Below are 18,851 nucleotides of genomic sequence, written 5' to 3'. Positions count from 1 at the left end.
AAGAAGATTTTTCTTAGCCAGACAATATGGATAGAAAATACTATCGTATTTCTGCATTTCATAATTATGTTTATCCTTATTTAATTCAATCTCTGTTTACATATATATAATGTATATAGGTACACACACACACACACACACACACACACACACACACACACACAGAGTGTTGCCCAATTGCCCAAAGAAGACAATAATCCTAGTGGTGTGGGAGGTGGAAGCCAGAACTACAGGGCTTGCTGGCTTGCTATGGGCTCAACAAGAGACCCCATCTCAGGGGAATAAGACAGGGTACTGGACATTATCCTCTGGCTTTCTATCTGCATACACACATGTGTGTATACCCACACACAAATACCACACTCACACAAGAATGTATGTGTACAAAATAAGGTAAATAAAGGGCCCAAACCCTGCAAAGAAAGGATTCGACAAATTTAAGTCCTTAAGAGAGCAAGAATGACAAAAGGGGGAGAGAAAAAGGTGACAACTCGAAGCCACTTTGCCACTGACATTTGTGACACTTGGTTGTTGACCCGTCATGCCATATTGATCACACCCTTAACTCACAAGCCTTCTTTTTCCCCAATGGCAGAATGTGAACAACTGGACTCAGAAGGAGCACAGGATCGACGTGGAGAGTTCTCAGACGTGTAGTAAGAGAACAGTGAGAGAAAAGGAGGAAGGGAGAGCAGGGGAACAGGGAGGGGAGGTGGGGAGAGGGAAAGAGGTAGGTAGGGTCAGAAGAAGTAGAAGGAAGCAAGTACTGTTTACAGAGCACTTTTGGAGAGTCGGGCCTGGGAACCTCTGCAAGGCTGTGCTGAAAGTCAGGTCCTTCATTCGCTAGCTGCCCCAGCTCACTCACTGGCTCATTGTTTGCTATTGAGAAATCATTTCATCTGGGGATGACTGTTATTGTGGGTGTATACAGTCTGTACTCTTCTGTCCCTTGTCACTGCTCTGGGTGAGACGACCTTGAGGTCCTCTTTGGCTCTAATTTTCTATGATAAAATTATGTTCTCTGTGCTGGTGGTGCCTCTGGAATAAAAAGAAAAGAACAAAACCCTAGGCTACAGAAGGCATCACATGCTCTGAGATTTGCAATAGAAAGTTCATGTTCACGGGGTATGCTTGCTAGGAAAGGCAACTCCCCGTTTCCATACTTCCTTTTCTGCAGAAGCTTTCAATTTAGTAGAATTTCATTGCTTTTTTGCTGCCCAACAGTTGCCAAACAGGGGTGGACCTTCTGAAAATTCTTTAATCATCTATTTTCTTACGTTCCCTGTCTAAAAGCGATCTCGTAAGAACTGCTAGAAATGTAAGCTTTTTCCTTTCATTTGATTTGGTTTTCGGGACCAATAGCTAGATAGATACAGATGTCATTGTTCACGGGGAGCCAGATGCTGAGTATTTTCAGCAGGTGTGGGCTGTAAAAGCAATCTTGTTTAATTCTCTTGTGTAACCGTTGGAGATGCTTGGGCTCAGAGAGGGAATGTATCTGAGGCAGGGTTACACAGGAATGGACAAAGACCCCTGTTTTTTTCAAGCATATGTGTCTCTCACTTTCCATTTCATTCTTGGGAGATGGAGCTAACTCCTGTACTCTTGAATCTGTCTGCCTCAGAGAGTAACATTGGAAAACACCAAGTCTAAGCTGTGAGGGACTGGAATTTTCTGCTTGGGTTTCTTGAGGTGTTATCTTAGAGTTAGTTCCAATGATGTATGTTGTGAGAAGCCCAAACTGTGTGGGAAGGCTGCTGAGGAAATAAGTCACATGTCTCTAGCAAGCTTCTGTCTCCTAACCAACACCTAGTCCTGGCCCAAAGAGGGAATTTCATGGTCATCCAGCTCAATTGTGCCTTCAGAAGACCCAAGCCCTGATTATTACATAGGACCACATAAGCACCTCAGGAGAGAACTGACCTGGAGCCCAGCCACCCACAGAGCCTTGAAAGGTACTGAATAGGTGTTTGAAGATATGCTGTCTTACCCTGCAGCAGTAAGTAGCTGGAATATCACCCTCCCCTTCTTGGGGTTTGAAGGGATAACTTAATTAGCATATGCATTTCAGTAATTGGGCAGATTTGAAAGTGACAACTATTCATTTGAGTTTAACTGGAAGAAACAACTTAATGTCAGAATTTCTCAAATTGTAACTTTTCATCTTTTGATTGTTCAGAAAATGTGTGTCTTTTGTTGATGGCTGCAATGTTTAAATGTGGACCAATGAGTTATATATAATCAGACATGTGTATGATTGTCCAAAAGATAGTCTGAAGTTGCAGAATTAGCCAAGATATAAAACCTTTGTACCCCACTTTATCTTCCAGGGTCGATCTGGATGTGATGGGGAGAGCCACAGCCAGTAGCTTGGAAAATAAGGGGATATTAAGGGCAGTAGTTGCAGTGGAGGGGATCTAACCAGGACAAAGGAAAATGCATTTTGTGCTTAGCAGTGATTGAACTTAAAGCAGGGAACTGGATACACAGACGCTGACATTGCTTGGGAAGCCAGACTCAATGACCAGAAAACTTAGAGGTCAGAACAGCTGGTAGGCATGACCAGTGCCAATGGAAAGAAGCAATGATGTCAATCCTTTCCCAAAGCCAGGTGGCCATGCTGTTCTCAGGCTCCTTATCTTGTACAGCTGCCAGCCCGTGAGAGCTGCTGAGATCTTCCACTAGCCAGGATTGCAGTAATCCACATGGATGATGGCGTCCTGCCTCTCTGGTTGTCACTCTTACCCCACAGACCGAAGACTCCTTACTGCTATGGCGCTGGAGAAGCCGAGTTAGTACCTGTTTAAGCCACTGTGCTGTTACCCTAGGTACCTGGGTCTTACACGTTTTCAGTTTTTCTCTACTGATTTCTTAGCAAATACACTCTTGATGTAGAACCACACTTGGTGCCTGGTTCTTTCATCTTTGTGGAGGAGCAGGAGAGTGCTGGACACTTCTGTCCGGCCATCTTGAAACCTCTGGTACCAATGTTTTTGACCTGGATCAAGTTTCCTTAAGATCATGCTTTATCCACACTGGGTTATGAGGGTTAGCATGACTCAAGAGACCTGTGATGATAAGGATGATGTATCCAAGGAAACTGATTACCCCCCCCCCCCCCCCACACACACAGTCTGCTCCATTTCTTCTGCCCTACCTTACCACCCATGCTTTAGTCAGGAGTGAGTCTGGCTTTACAATGGGGCAGAAATGTGAAAATCACCCCCAGGGCAATTTTTTCTTCCAAAATAGAATCTTAGAAATGAACCTACCATCAATACCATGCTTTCTCATTTCACTTTATGTGAGTTCAGTCTGGTGGGGACCTGGGGCACTTGGCCCAGGATGGAGTTCCAGGGTCTGTGGCTGTGGGGATGTCTCCTAGTTTGTACGGAATGAAGAGGGATCAAGAGTTTGTCCACAGATATCAGTAAATGAGGCGCCAAAAATCAAGATGCAACGAATGAGCCAGACATGAACCACCGAGGTAAGAAGCAGAGGGCTGAAGACAGAAGCACTGGCCTGAGGCAGCAGCGGATCCAGCAGAGCAGTGCTGGACCAGAGCCCCTTTAGGGAATGGAAGTCCAGCTTCACTGTTTTCATGGAGATCCTCATATGCACAGCTGTGAGGTTTCCGGTGAACAGGGGGTACTTCTGTAAGAATCCTGCCAGTTGGGAAACACAACTCTGGCATGTTTTTTCATCCTCTTTCTTCTAAATGACCTGTGGCTAATTCCTTCTCAACACCCACCTCACATAACAGCTCTTTGCCTCATCTTTCTCCCTCTTGATTCAGAGCAGAGATGGTTTTGCCTCCTAGTCTGGGCTGATTTTCAGCTGATTTTTGAGGTCAGTGTTCCCCGTGCATCAAAACAAGCAAATGGCTTCCTGCATCTCCCCTCCTCCTTAGGATGGGACATCTTCCATGAAAAGCTTGCCAGGCCACTCCAGGTGTCCAGTGGCAGGCATGTAGGCAGCATCCTCAACATGAAAGCTGGTAGACAGTCGTTTGAAGGCAGGGGTTATGCGGGAGAGGGGAAGAGAGGAGAGGAGTGTTCTCAGCTCATGTTGATTTCTGTCAGACTTCAGCTGAGGTTTGTGAAGAGATAATTGTGTTATATTTTCTCATCCTTCACAGCCTGGTGGCTCCTGTATAATTATACACGCCCGAGCTTAATATTATTTCAGAGAGAGGAAACGATACAGCAGATTTTTAGCCTCAGGGTTCTTAGGATTGGGGACAGATTTTACTCTCACAAATTTCGTTCTTTTTCACCCCCTTGCAAAGAGAAATTGTAGGGACGTGGCTCACATGGGGAGCCAGCCATTGGGGATATTTTTGGAGCACAGAGGAAGAGTTGCCAGGCTAAGGGAGCATATATCATTTAGGACCCGATGACACACAGAAGTGGCCCTCCTGTGTTTTAGATGGCAGGCTGGGAAATGATGGATCTCTCTGCCTCCTGCCTCTGGCACCAGAAGGTAACAGGGTTTAGCTTGTGATAAAAATTATATTTGAAAAAGTTCCCTGTCTTTCTGATAAGCAAGTTTTAAAAATTTAGGGGTATTTCTGAATGTCATTTAATTTTCTCCATTTACATTATTAATGTGTCTAAATATTATTCAGTTATATTTATTATGCTGTACTGAATTAGTATGTTCTTTATTGACACACTGCCTAGAGTGGAAAATAAAAAGCCAAACCTCAAACTAAGTGAAATTTTCATATTGATATTACATCATTATCCTTATTGAACCAGAAAAAAAGAAAACTGGAGAATTAGGAAAATAAAACACAGTCGAAATGTTTTTCTTAGTACATGTATTCAGGATTTCCAATAAAAATTTCAATACAACCTGGTGATAGAATAAATTACATGCATTATATAATTATTTCAAGTTAATTAAAATATTATTATGATATGCATTTCATGAGGCAGCACCCCATGCTCCCCCTGATTTCTTCACCTTCAGGCTTCAGACTCCCTGTGAATGACTTCAGTAAATAGCACGGGTACTGCCTCCTTTTAGAAGTTTCTGTGGTCAGCCGTCAGTAGAGCCTTAGATATCTCCACCAAAACATCACTAAGAGTCAAAATCTGGTAGATGGTGAACTGCCCAGGAAGCCTGCTGTTCCATGGTGCTGGGCGTAACTGTGGCAAGATGGCCACGCATGTACAATGCTCCCTAGCATGGATGCTGGCTATGAGCTCACACTCTGAAGCCCGGCTCCCTGGTTTCAAACCATGGCTTTCTAGTAACTGTCAACAAGTTGTTTAACCTCTCTATGCATTGATTCCCGTGTGTGTGTGTGTGTGTGTGTGTGTGTGTGTGTGTGTGTGTGCATGCATGCATGCGTGCGCAAGTGCCTATGTGTGTGTGGGCAGGCATGTGAATCCTACAGGGCTGCTGGAAGACTTATATGTGATATCACAAAAGGTGTTGGGCGCTGTCTGTGCATCCCCATTGGTACTGTTTCGAGCGATGTTTGGCATAGAGCCCTTGTGATGCAGTTGCCTGCTGGTATCACTATCATCATGCCATTCGGCCCACAGCACATTCTCAAGAAATAGTAGCAGCTATGTTAACACTCCCTTTGGGTGTCCACAAAGCAGATGTCCTTACTTCCTAGTCTACCGAGGAGTGGGTACCTTATTCCTCTGCTGTTTATGTTCACCCTGAGTCCTGGCCTTCTCTTCAGCTTGTTTGCAAGCCCAATAGATGCCTCTCTCACACTTCTTCTCTTCCAGGTTACTTCCCCCATGATTAGGCTTGGAGACTTAAAAACACTGTGGCCTCAAAACTGCTATTCCCCTGCCTGGTGGTGGTGGTGCACACCTTTAATCCCAGCACCCTGGAGGCAGAGACAGGAGGATTTCTGCAAGTTCCAGGTTAACGCAGTCTACAGAGTGAGTTCCAAGTCAGGCAGGGCTACGCAGTGAAATCCTGTCTTGAAAAACCAAAACAACAACAGCAACAAGCCCGTTATTCCCCTGTAGCCTCTCTCCTTGCTAACCCAATCGTGTGGGGTCCAAGGCCTGCTTCTAGTCTCTTGGACTCTACGTTCCTGGTTCCTAGCCTTGTCCACTCAAGCTTTCTGCATGTGAACCCCAAGTATGTTGCATTTTCCAGTATTCCAGTCACTGTCTCATTCCCTGTGTTCCCTAAAAGCTGTGGCCATTGTCACTTTCGTTTTGCCCCGATCCCCGACCTGGTTATTCAAATTCTGCACGCCTGCCTTTCTGTTTCTGTTTCTAGCTCTTGGACATCTCCAGTTATGCTTGTGGGTTCATGCACACTTACTATATTTGGCACTGGGGACAAATACTGTAATGCATTATTTTATAATTTAATTTGTGTGACTATGTTTTGTATACACCTTGGGGACCAAGGCCACTTTTGACAGTTCGGTTGAGCATGTCATGCTGCCCTTTGTCATGTTGCATAGTGATAAGTGAAGTAGATAGCGCTTCAAAGATTCTTCGTGTAACTCTCCTGTCTGGCTGGAATGACTGTTTCATTTTTCAACCCGATCCAGCATCATTTTCTGGTTCTTATGCACTGTGTATAATGAGATTTGCTTTGAGTTATCAACACTGCAGGGGAATGTTTAAATTAGAAAGAGAAACCCCACCATCAGCTTCTTGGAAAATGGAATAAAAACACAAAGATATTTTCCCTATATTCGATTATCAAAATATAATCTAAATTCAAAGCTATCATACCAACAATGCCATTGTTTTCTCGAGACTGTGAATTTGGTTTGGAAAATGTATTTATCAAAAGTAATTAAATGGAAATAAAAATCTCTATACACTTCTGCATAATATTTCTTGCAACCATAAATAGCATTGGCTAATGCTGAACAACTAACAGAATAGATGGAAAAATGCAGACATCTTTCACAGCATCTCCGGACTTGGGAATTGAACAGTAGCCCTTTAGAACTGGAGAGTGAGGTTCAATGGAGGAAGCAGGCTTTGCTAATGAGAGTGTGCAAGAAGGGCCAAGATTCCCTTGGTTCTTCTATTCCTTCACCAGGAGTGGGAGGCCAACACATCATCAGAGTCATTCAAAACCCGCTAAGCTCTATTTCAAGGAAGCCTAAGCTCATGGAAGAAAAGAGGGAGCCACGTGCTCCTTTCACTTCTTCCCTTAGTCTGCTGTGCAGTGACTAGGAGTCCCAAGAGCCTCCGCCTCAGTTCTACCATTAGACACACCACTCAGTAGGCAAGAACAGACACTCTACAACTGTGAACTAGAACTCAAGGTGTGTGTGTGTGTGTGTGTGTGTGTGTGTGTGTCTGTGTGTGTGTGTGTGTGTGTGTGTGTGTGTGTGTGTGTCTGTGTGTGTCTCTCTCTGTGTGTCTGTCTGTCTGTCTCTCTGTGTGTGTGTGTGTGTGTGTGTGTGTCTGTCTGTCTGTCTGTCTCTCTCTCTCTCTCTCTCTGTGTGTGTGTGTGTGTGTGTGTGTGTGTGTGTGTGTGTAGGCTTGTGTGTACCAAGTTGCATGCAGAGTCAGAAGATGAATGGGGCAGTTCCCTTCTTCGATCATACCGACTCTGGGAATCAAACTCAGGTCATCAGTTTTGACAATAAGTACCCTCATACACCAAGTCATCTCACTGGCCCTCAAGACATATTTTAAAGGGTAATTAATTATTTCTCAGAGCTTGTACCACGTTCTCAGTCATGGATCTACCCTGTGTGTGAATAAGATCGAATGCAGAAAACATGGTGTCAGGATCTGACAGATCCCTACAGGATTGCATAGTGTAATAGAATGGATATTTTAGAGTGTTACTTGTGGAAGGTTAAGGAGACATAAACAAGGGCCGAGTTAGTTCTTTTCCTTCTTGAGGTGGTCAAAAGGGAAGGTTTTCCAGGGGTGTTTCCTCACCAGTGACCATGTGAGCAAGGTCTTGAAGGAGACACACAAATATCAGGGAGTGACATGGTCAAAGGTGGGGAAAGACTGAGAGCATTTGAAATGCTCTGGGGACTGGACAAGAAGGGGTGCTTAGGTAAACTAACTGGCTATCATACACCAGGCACTGTTTCACAAAACTGATAAAAAGTTTAGTTTCCTAAAACAATCTATTCCCAGTCTTCTGCGAGGCATGGAGACTGGTTACAGCTGGAGAGTAGTGTCCATCCAGGTCAGGTCTAAGGAAGTTTGTTATGACAGACCCATGTGATGTTCAGCAGGGAACATAGGTAGTTGTGACAGGACAGATGCAGGTGGAGATGAGAAGGAATTTGACAGAGGAATTTACCTATGTGTGTGGACAGGTGTGATCATCCTGTGGAAGGAAAAGGGGGCGGGGCTGAGAGAGCAGGGTGCTTAGAGTCCTGAATAGAAGCCATGGAAGATGATGGTGGAGGTCTACTTAGTGTCAAGGGAGACTTGGCAGCTGGCATGCGAAGTCTAGATCAGGGATGAGAAACGAGGGAGGACTTTCCTCGCATTGTAACCACTCATCATGTGGATGACTGGCTTCCCAGCATGCGTCCTAGTGTGAACTACGCTAGGCACTGTGTCACGCACTCCTGACCCAGAGAAAAACAGAAACAGTCTCCCTCCAGGAACTTGTGGCTGAATAAAATGCAAACTCATGAACAGCTCCATGTGCGTAAGTGCTTCAGCCAGGAAGACAAAGGAGTATGTGTGAGAAATGTGAGGGTCTCTGAAGAAGAGGTGAAGCTTCACTGCGTGGAGAGCGTGAGAGTGCCAGGAAGATTTCCCAAAAGTGCTTCTTCAGAAGTGTCTGAGTTGACTGGCCAGACCCCTGGGGGAGGGTCACACAAAAGCAGCAAAACAGCAACAATTAAGGGAGCTCTGGAGGTACCCCAACACTTAGCAGCTTTCCTATGTTTCCTTTCTTTCTAGATAAGAGTTACGGAGAAGGAAAGGCGAAGTGTAAGTGAAGAATCACACCACCATTTATTTCTGCTCCGGTGCAAGGTCTGAGCACGGTGCATGGGTGGAAGGAAGGGAGGGAACTGCTGGCCATGGTGGTACAAAGAGCTGCTGAAGTCAACGCTCCCAGAACAGGAACCAGAGTAGCGAGGGCCTGGGATGCCGTGGGGGTGCAGACAGATTGTGCCGGGGGACCAACGGGTAGGGAGAGGACCCATTCCGAAGATCAAAGAACTGTGGTAGAAAAGTGTGGGAAGAGACACTTCCGGACTGCTAGAGCATCTTCAGAGGGCTAAAGTGACCCCGGCCTCTTAGGCTGTAAGTAGAGCACAGAAAGAGGGGGATGGCATGTGGCTTTTATCTCATTGATTTTGTAATTTCTGAGGTGTATGAAGCCAGAGCAGGCAGCACAGAACAGAATAATGCCCATATATTACCTAGCTCTTTATACTCTAGGTGTCGCAAGCCTGTGTACATTATAAACAGCCGAGTGGAAATTAGCTGGCAAGTCCAGGCTGGAATAGGTCAGACATTTTGTATGTCTTAACATTTTTCACTGTTTTATCTACTAGCTGTTCATAGTACAACAAAGTACAAAACCGACCAAAGGAATCTGAAAGCTGTTAGTGCCATGCAGTATTTTAGATTGTTGTTTTAACAGTTCACTCTAGCTACAAGGTGCATGAAAGGGGAAATAAAGTCAGTGGAGTTCAGTACTGCGATGAAGAGATGCCCAGTGGCTGTACTGCTGTAGTAATCATGTTTCAAAGCAATTGAAAAGGCAATTTTACTGGTTTGAGGAAAACCTTACAGAATGGACACTTTTTTTTTTTCTAAGTGGAAAAATCTCTGCCAAGAGTGTCTGGGAAGAAAAGCAGCCTCCCTGGATGTTGCCTGGATGTAGCTCTGGGACCTTGGGAATTCCCTCCATGTACAACTTATAAAGCGCTCAGACTTTTACAGAAAGCCGCCCAAACACTACAGACTACATGATTTCATTCCTTCAATGTTGACTTGTTGAAGCCTAAAACACACAGGCTGGAATTTGGAGGTGGGGACTTCAGAAGACATTGAGTCATAGTAGTGGTACCTCCAGGCAAAAGAGATTAGTGTTCCTATCAAAAGCCCCTAGAGGTGCCCCTCAGACCTTCTGAGACACATCAGAACTTGGCCATCTATAAGCCAAGAAGTGGTCCTTCACTAGTCACCAACAAGCCAACACCTGAACCCTGAACTTCCCACATTCCAGATCGGTGGGTATAACTTGGCATTGTTAAGCCATCTTGTGCATGGAGTTTTGTTATTATAAACCAAGTAGGCTGAGTGCTCTTTGTGCAGCATTGTACGGAATGTGAGGCCTGACATGCTGCATAATACAGCCCCACATAGGCCTTCACCATCCTGTCCTTGAACACCATTTGCATGTTGTTCCATGTGACCGTTTATTGTTTCAGAAACTCAAATCACAGGATTCTCACTGTTCCAGCTGTCCTCACTTTACAATTGACCAGCCTATAATTTGGTGGCTTTTTTTTTTTTTTCTCACAGATTCCGTGGATCTGGAATTTGAATAGGCTGCAACAGGGGGAGTTTTTGTGGTTCATAATTCCAGGTGCTTCAGCTGGAAAGACAGGAAAGCTTGAGGTGACAGGATTCATCTACCTGCCTCTTTCTGCCAACTCTAAGGCTACCTGGCCTCAGATAAGGCTGCTGACTGGATCTCCTGGAAACAACTCATTTATGTGGCTTAGGCTAGCTCCCAGAACAGCAGTATAGACGTCTCTCAGGGTAACTGAGCTTTTCTCTGCTGCCGTCTGTTTAGGAATGTATAAAACCATAGAAGAGATATTAGGATGGTAACAAATTGAGAGAGTATTTTTCTCTTAAACACTTAAACTATATTAATAGTGCTTCTCTTGCTTCTTATGTGATAGGCACAAACCCTGGATGTACAGAATATGGAGGAGAAATAAGAGGTGTAGGGAATCCTTACACTGGTCATTGAAGGAAGAAGCAGAATCTTAGGAGTAATTGAGCTTAATTTAACCCTATAGTCTGCACACTTAGTGATGCACACATGTATTGCCATTGCCCATTCTTGCATCCCCTGCATGGTTCCAGCTAGGGAGAGATGGCAGGAGGCCAGGAAGTATTGCCCTCATTCTGAAGCGTTCTGTGCTTTGCAGCCCTCCCAGTTCTCCTAAATGGCAATGAAGGGAGAGGTGACTGAGCCAGGGTTATCCCTTCAAGGCCACAGTGACTCTGTCCACAATGATTCTGTCCATCAACTTGTTCCTAAATAGAATACCAGTGGATTCCTTCTCACAGGCTTTCATGGGATACTGGCCTCGCCGCAGCACATAGACTTGTCTGGGCCCGACTTCCTGAGGCAGGAAGGTGGTTCTATTTTTTGTTTCCTCTCACAGCAGTGAGGAAGCAAACACTGTTAGGGCAGGAAGTCTGAGCAGGAATTTGTTGACAAAAGCTTTTTTGTAGGTTTGAGGAAAAGTTGTCTTACAAATTTCCTCTAACAGCTGGCTGACCATTTCCCTGGAAATACACAGGATGTCTGACTTCCAATGCTATGGGAACATTCACTATGGACAAGCACTCAATTTAGAATAGCAATATTTGCAATCTAAGAATTGAGATGGTGTGGGGCATAATGCTAGAGAGAACTCTGGGTTTGTTGTGGATATACTGGGCTGTACTGGTGAGCAACTGATAAGTTCTTCTGCACTAATGTGTTTAAGTTTCTTTTAAAAAGAAAAATTACCCTGGAGATATGACTCAGTGGTTAAGAGTACTTGCTGCTCTTGCAGAGGACCTAAATTTGGTTTACCTATGTGATGGTTTACAACCACCTGTAACTCCAGCTTCAGGGAATCCAATGCCATTTTCTGACTTCCATGAACCCCAGGCATGTATGTGGTACACATGCATACATATGCAAAACCACTTTACACACATGAAATAAAAATGTCTTTAAGGAAAAAGACAAAATGAATTTCTCAGCCCAAAGCTGCTCAGTGGACTCTCTAGTTTTGTTCTTTTGTCTGGCTGCAGTTTTGGCTTCCTAAAGAGTTCAAAGGAAATACAGAAAAGAAAACAAACACCCGACTAAGGAGAGTAAAGGGAAGAAATGGAAGGATGGGAACACAAGGACTTTGAGCCTCTAAGAACTGAGGATATGCTCTAATGCTTCAAGAACAGACAACACTTGCCTTCCTGTTTGTTCCTGTGCCTACTCAAAGCAGCTATCTTGACTTTGAGGAAAAGAAAGTTACATAATACGGCTCACCAAGTCAGCAGGAGCATGAATGGCATTGCATCCGGTGTATAGGACAAAGAAAGACATTATTAGGAAATACAAAGCATTATGGAAAGATGCAATGGAAGGTCTTCCAAATAACACCAGCTCTAGAACGGCTGCTCTCCTCACCTCAGTCAAAGCCAAGAAGTAAATTCCTTTATGGCAATCATAGCAGGAGTTGTGTACATCCGTGCTTGCTGAGGTCATTTATGAAGCATGCCCAGCCTTTCCATCTGTCCTTCCCATGAATGGAACTATGGTGACCAACACATAGAATTGATAGATGGGTTCAACTTGAAAGATACTGCACAGAGAGAGCCTGGGAGCTCTGCAATACGTTGCTTGGCTCAGTCCTGGGAAGTCATTAGTCACCTCAGACTGGTGTGGCTCAAGTGAAGAAGAGGGAAGCCTGTCTTAGGGAGTCAGAAAGCAGGACCAAGGGGTGTGGCAACCTTGGCAAATGGTTTAGTTCATCCACAGTTCTTTTATTTTCCACCTTTTTCAATTAAAAAATCCTACTGGGCTTGAGAAATAGCTCAGCAGTTAAGAGTGCTTACTACTCTTGCAGAAGACCTAAGTTCAATTCCCAGAACCTCTGTCAGGCAGTTCACAGCCACCTGTAACTGCACCTTCAGGGAGATATAATGCCTCTGGTGTCTGTGGGTACCTGCTCTCAAATGCACATACCCACACAGATACATGTACATACATCTATTTGAAAATAACTTTAAAGTCTTCAGAAAAAAATCATCCTAGGAGAGAGAATTACTTTCCTGACTATTTCTTGACACATGTAATTGGAGCCTGCAAAATATCCTATAAACGCATGCATCACCCCTCTAGAGCTCAGTAGTTATTTAGTTAAGAGATCCTCTCAAATAACTCAGTACAATAGTATTTCCCTCTAGGTGTCATTGTGTATGCATATATTTCTGGGGGTGCAAGCTGGGCTCTGAACATGTTAGACAGGCACTCTACCACTGAGCTACACACTTAGCCCCCCAAAATAGGTATAGCCAAGATTGGTCTTGAACTTGAGACCCTCTGACTGAGCCTCTTCAGCATCTTCCTATTGGAGGGCAGCAAAGCAGCTGGCTTGTCCCTGTGGATTTGAACACATCATTAGTGCCTTACTACTTTAAAGCAAGTTTCATTGTTTTATGTGTGTGTATTTTATAAACATGGAACATGAATGGGAATCACTGTAAGTACATGATGCTTTGTGCAATGACAAAATGTCAAGGGTAAAGAACTGCTTCACTGTGAAGCTCTGTTAACTTATCTGGCATTATTCATCTGTAGATTTTCTCTAACACTCATTTCTGGATTTTTATTCATGAGAAAAATATAAGTAGTTAAGATAAAGAAATATAATTCAGTAAAACAAGAACGGACACATAGGTCAAGAGGCTTGGATTCTGGTGCATTGTGGGTTTCCTAATAGCCTGGGTGTCTGTGGGCTACCCCCTTTTCATTTCCTAACAAGAAGGTTTGGTCAAATCAGTTTAAGGACCATACCATTTGCCTGAGTTTCTGAATGAGATAGGCACTTTCAAACTTTGTCTTCTCCCTTCCGGGCTCCTAGAACGTGTTGGCAATTCCCATGGTTGTTTTTCAATTGAATTCAACAAGCTGAAGTCTTTGGATTGATTTTTTTTCTACAATGTTGGTGAAGAATTACAAGCACTATACTGTCCTATGCTCTGGGTCTTCATGATCCAGGAGCCTAAATTTCAGAGTATTTTCTCCGGACACCATTCGGTCTGCTATATGTTAATAAACAAACATTGTCCAATCTCCTAAGATTATTACACTGCAAAAACAAAATATAGCAGAATCCTAAATCTGATACTTTGGAGATCTGTCTTAGACCTATTAGTCATTGGTAAGTCAGTTCCAGTGACTCTGAATTGAGGCAGAATAAAGAGTTGCTGGCCGGGAGTCAGCCATCCAAGCATCTCACTGTGCTCTAGTAAGTTTCTTTTGGGAACATGACCAACTTTTTGCATAGTGAGTCTCCCTTGTGAGAATTGTGTGACTTTTAGGGGCTCCTACTGCTCACTCAACCAAGGGAGCTGATGTTTGTTAGGTACCTACCCTATAGCAGACACTGTTGAATGTCGTATATGTGGTACCTCTTGGTTCACTAAAATTCCTTTAGAGTATTTGGATCTCCAGCATCTTCTGGAGCATGGTAGCCATGTGAATTTGAATCTACTTCTGATCATCACACAGCACAGGGTCGTCTCATCTCAACCATTCACTATGCCCAAATACATATCCTTGATTTCCCACTGGTTACTTTGGTGGTTCCACAGGATTTATTTATTCTGTAAGCAATAAGTCTGATACTGACCTCCCCTCAGTCTGTTGTCTCAGTCTGGGTGTAATGCAGCCAGCTTCATGGAGTCTTTTGAGATTTGCTCCAAGTTTGTGCATCCTGGTACTCAAAACATGCATATCGGATTTAACTCATGTCATTTGTTTGAAATATAGGGTTTGAAATAAATTGGTGTTTAGGAAGTGTGGTAAATACGTATACAACAGAGGATTGTCTAATGTGAAGGTTGTTGTAGCAATGTATTCGGACACATTTGGGACTCATTATAAAGAGAGAGGCAAGACATTCTAAGAAAGGTGCCCAAAGAGTGAGCTAATAACAAAATATCCTGGTCTTCCTGATGTTACAACACTGTTATTGGTGGATGCCACAGATGAGTGCCATTCAATGAAGATCTGGCTAATTTTAGGTTTTAGTGATGCATTAAAAAGGGCAAATTTCAGAAACGGATGTGTTATTGGCAATCATCGGTTACTAGTAACTCCTAAGGATGCCTATGCCAACATGACACACTCTAAGTGTTGGGTGCGCCATCTCTCCTTTGCATATACCAGGCTTACTGGAAAACTGCGATCTATTGCTCTTCACACGTGTTAGAAGCATGGTCGTCAAACATGGACACAGTCTAACATACATCCATGCTAGCTCTAGTTCTGCTTCCAGTGAGGCACTTCAGATGTGTACCTGGGATTTACATGCCCTGTCTGAAGTTCGTAGTGATTGGCTCAGAAGGACTCTCAGTTCACTGCTGCTTTTAGGAACACCTGAAAACAACTGAGCAGTTGAAACTGTGATCTGCATAAGACGTTCAGGTTGATTCTCCAACTGGGACAAGAGTAACAGACAATTCTGTGTGAGTGTCTGTGAGAAGACATCACTGTGTCTTAAGGGATATGGCTTCCAATTTGACTCTTGCCTGCCCTTTTGATGTTTAGAGTGAAACCTCTCTGTGACCTGCCAGTGTGATTTGGCTTTGTATAAAGGAATCCAGCGTCACCTTCTCAGGACACAAACCGATCATTATTCTCCATGGACCCACAAGCGTTGTTACCTCCAGAGTGTCCATTTTCCCACAGCCAAAGCCCCTCTGTGTGCTTTCTGGAATGAGCTTTTCACTGGCACTGCCAGTTTCCATAGCTTCACTCCTCACCCAGAAAATCCCCAGGACTGTAGAGTTAGCAGGGCAGCGCCCAAGTGTCAACGCCAAAATGGATTTTAAAGAGTTTAGCTCAGCCTGCTAAGTACAGATTACATCATCAGGATTTTCATCATAATAAATTTTAATTTCCTCTTTCTGTCCAAGGAGAGAGAGAGAGAGAGAGAGAGAGAGAGAGAGAGAGAGAGAGAGACTTAAATATGTAAGAGAAGGGGACATTCACTCAGAAATAGAGTTAAGCCCAGTGTTTGTACATTGTGTATGAAGCAGTTTCCCCAAGGAAGTGCATACTAAAGATTTCTGAATGTGGAGGGAAGGAGGGCCGCCAGGCCCTTAAAGGGATGTTGGAGGGTGAAAGTTGCATGTAAAGGTCATTGGGAAAGACCTGCATTTTCCTCAGTTTCTTGCAAGCAAATTAGGTGTGGAAAGGGGCCTGTTGCTGTGCCTGAGTGCTCAGACCCAAACAGCTCATTTGCTTAACGATAATTCTTGGTGAGTGTGTTTCTTTATATTTCAAGATTAGCTTAAGTAATAAAAGCATTTACTTTCACTTTCCAAATGACCTAAGTTTGCAATGGAATTAAAAGAAATGTCCAAATAAATATACAAAAATAGAGTGACACCCAGTCTTCAGGATCCTTGGAGAGTTATGACTCTGGACACAGACAAACAGCACTTGCTATGCCAAAACCAGCTTCTAAGTAAACAGAATGTTTTAGCTGGTAAAGGAGATTCATATGGCAAGATTTTATATATTATAAAAGACTGCCCACCAAAAAGGAAAAATTTCCAAGACCTTCATAAATGTCATCCAAACAGATCCTGTCATTAGTTTGCCGTCTGTCGGTCTAAAGAGAAGGAGAGGATCTTTCAGGCAAGAGCCTGTGTTTCGGCACACCCCAACCGTCTCTTTTCTAACCTTCAAATGACTTCCCTGGTTCTTTCTGCTTGTAACATTGCTTTGATGCCAATAATTTATTTATTAGGCTTTCCCCTGTTTGTGCACATTTAAAGTTTCCCCAGACATTTACTCTAACTTTCCAAGAAAAATGTTCCTTTTAAGAATAGCCATGGGCACATAATTTAACCTGTTTCTTTTCCCTTATTTGTTAACTGGAGACAGTAACCCTGCTTATCTGTGCCAAATGTTTTCCTTAAAAAAAAAATAAGGTTTTTAATTTATTCTTTGATAATTCCATGTAAATATATTTTGATTTTAATTTTCCTCTCTCCAAAGTCTTTCCAGACTGTCACTCACCTTCCTACCTACCCCAAAACATATTCTTTTTAAAAACAACAGGAACAAAAACATGAAAACATGGAGTTCAGTTTATGTTGGCTGACTACTCTTTGGCATGGCGCCTGCCCTGTGGTTGATGTACTCAGTGCTGCTCCGTTGGAGAAAACTGACTCTTCCTCACCCAGCAGTGGTTAAATGTCAATAGCTCTTTAGCTAAGGGTAGAACTTCCTTAGGGTGGGACTTCCTGCCTACCTCCCCAACTCCATTTTGTCTGGCTTGAGCTTCTGCAACTCTTGGGCTGTCAGAGTGTGCTAGTTTCAGGTCAACCTGACACAGGCTAGAGTTATTTGAGAGAAGCCAACCTCAACTGAGAAAATGTCTCCATAAGATCAGGCTGTGGGCAGGTCCATAGGGCATTTCCTTAACCAGTGATTGATGGGGGAAAGCCCAGTGTATCGTGGGTGGTACCACTCCTGGGTAGGTGGTCCTGGGTTCTATAAGAAAGCAGGCTGAGCAAGTCAGGAGAAGCAAGCCAGGAAGCAGCACCCCTCCATGGCCTCTGCATCAGCTCCTGCCTCCAGGATCCTGCTCTGTTTGACTTTCTGCCTTGGTTTCACTCAGTGAACTGTGATGTGCAAGCCAAATAAACTTTTCCCTCCACAAGTTGCTTTGGTCACCGTGTTTTATCATCACAATAGAAACCCTAAGACATGTAGTCTCTGTGAGTTCCTGTGCACATCTGCCCCACTATATTTGGAAAATTTTGTTTCCTTGAAGTTATCTACAACCTCTGGCTCTTACACTCTTTCTGCTCCATCTTCTATGTGGATCTCTGGTCCTTGAAGAGGGAGATACTATATAAACATCCCACTGAGGGACGAGCACTCCAAAGTATCTTATTCTCTGTTTGTTGACTAGTGGCAGTTTTCTTTTTCAGTTGCCATCTAGGGCAAGAAGGAGCTTCTACGTTGAGAGTTCAGCAATGCACTAATCTATGGATACAGCAATGTACCATTAGGAGTCATTTTTATTGCTGTGTTCATTTAGCAGGATAATTGTAGTGGCTTTTCCGTAGGGCCCATTATTTATCAAACCTCGGGTTCTGGACTTCACTGAAGTCAGGTATGGGTTCCACTTCATGGAGTGGGCCTTAAATCTAACCAAAAGGTTGTTGACTACTCCTATATGTAGACACGTTCATGTCTCTATTGCACCAATGGACAGATACCTTGCCAGGCAGGTTGCTGTTGCTCACACAGGATTCATATCTGGGTGAAATTGGTGATTTTCTCCTCTGTTACTGAATCTAGCATTTTCTAGCACATTTTCCAGCTAGTAAGGATGAAGCTGAGTACCAGATATTTCCATGTTCTATGGCATAAGTTTGTGGAGTCTCACCATCAAGTTGTGGAGGGTAACCAATGACATTGGCAATAGCCTGTAATGCCTCATTGGCCAAAATCTCAAAACGATGTAACCCATTCCTGGTACTAGGGTTTTATCTGCTATCATATGATGTGTAGTTGGGGTATTATCCCTCCATATAGGGTAACTCCATTTAAATTCCATTTATCTATGGCAAACATTTTTAAATGTCTGGCTAGTACCTATGCACCCCTTTTAAGTTTTGGAGATTTATCTTTGACTTTGTGAACGTATAACATGTTCAAATGGATTGAACCCCTGCCCTAGTTGTTTAAGATTTTAAAAAAAGTTTGTGTTTTTGGTTTCTCACCAGGACTAAGTGTAGGATACTGTTGCTGATGATACCACATGCTTTGCTTGTTGGGCAGAGAAAAGACAAGTTTCACTGGAAGCTTCCTTCAAGATATGCCCATTGGTGCAATAGTAACAAGAATGTTACATGGTAACCAACCACTTT

Source organism: Onychomys torridus, chromosome 4 (genome assembly GCF_903995425.1).
Source record: "Onychomys torridus chromosome 4, mOncTor1.1, whole genome shotgun sequence".
Classification (NCBI taxonomy): domain Eukaryota; kingdom Metazoa; phylum Chordata; class Mammalia; order Rodentia; family Cricetidae; genus Onychomys; species Onychomys torridus.
This window is presented reverse-complemented; position numbering follows the sequence as displayed.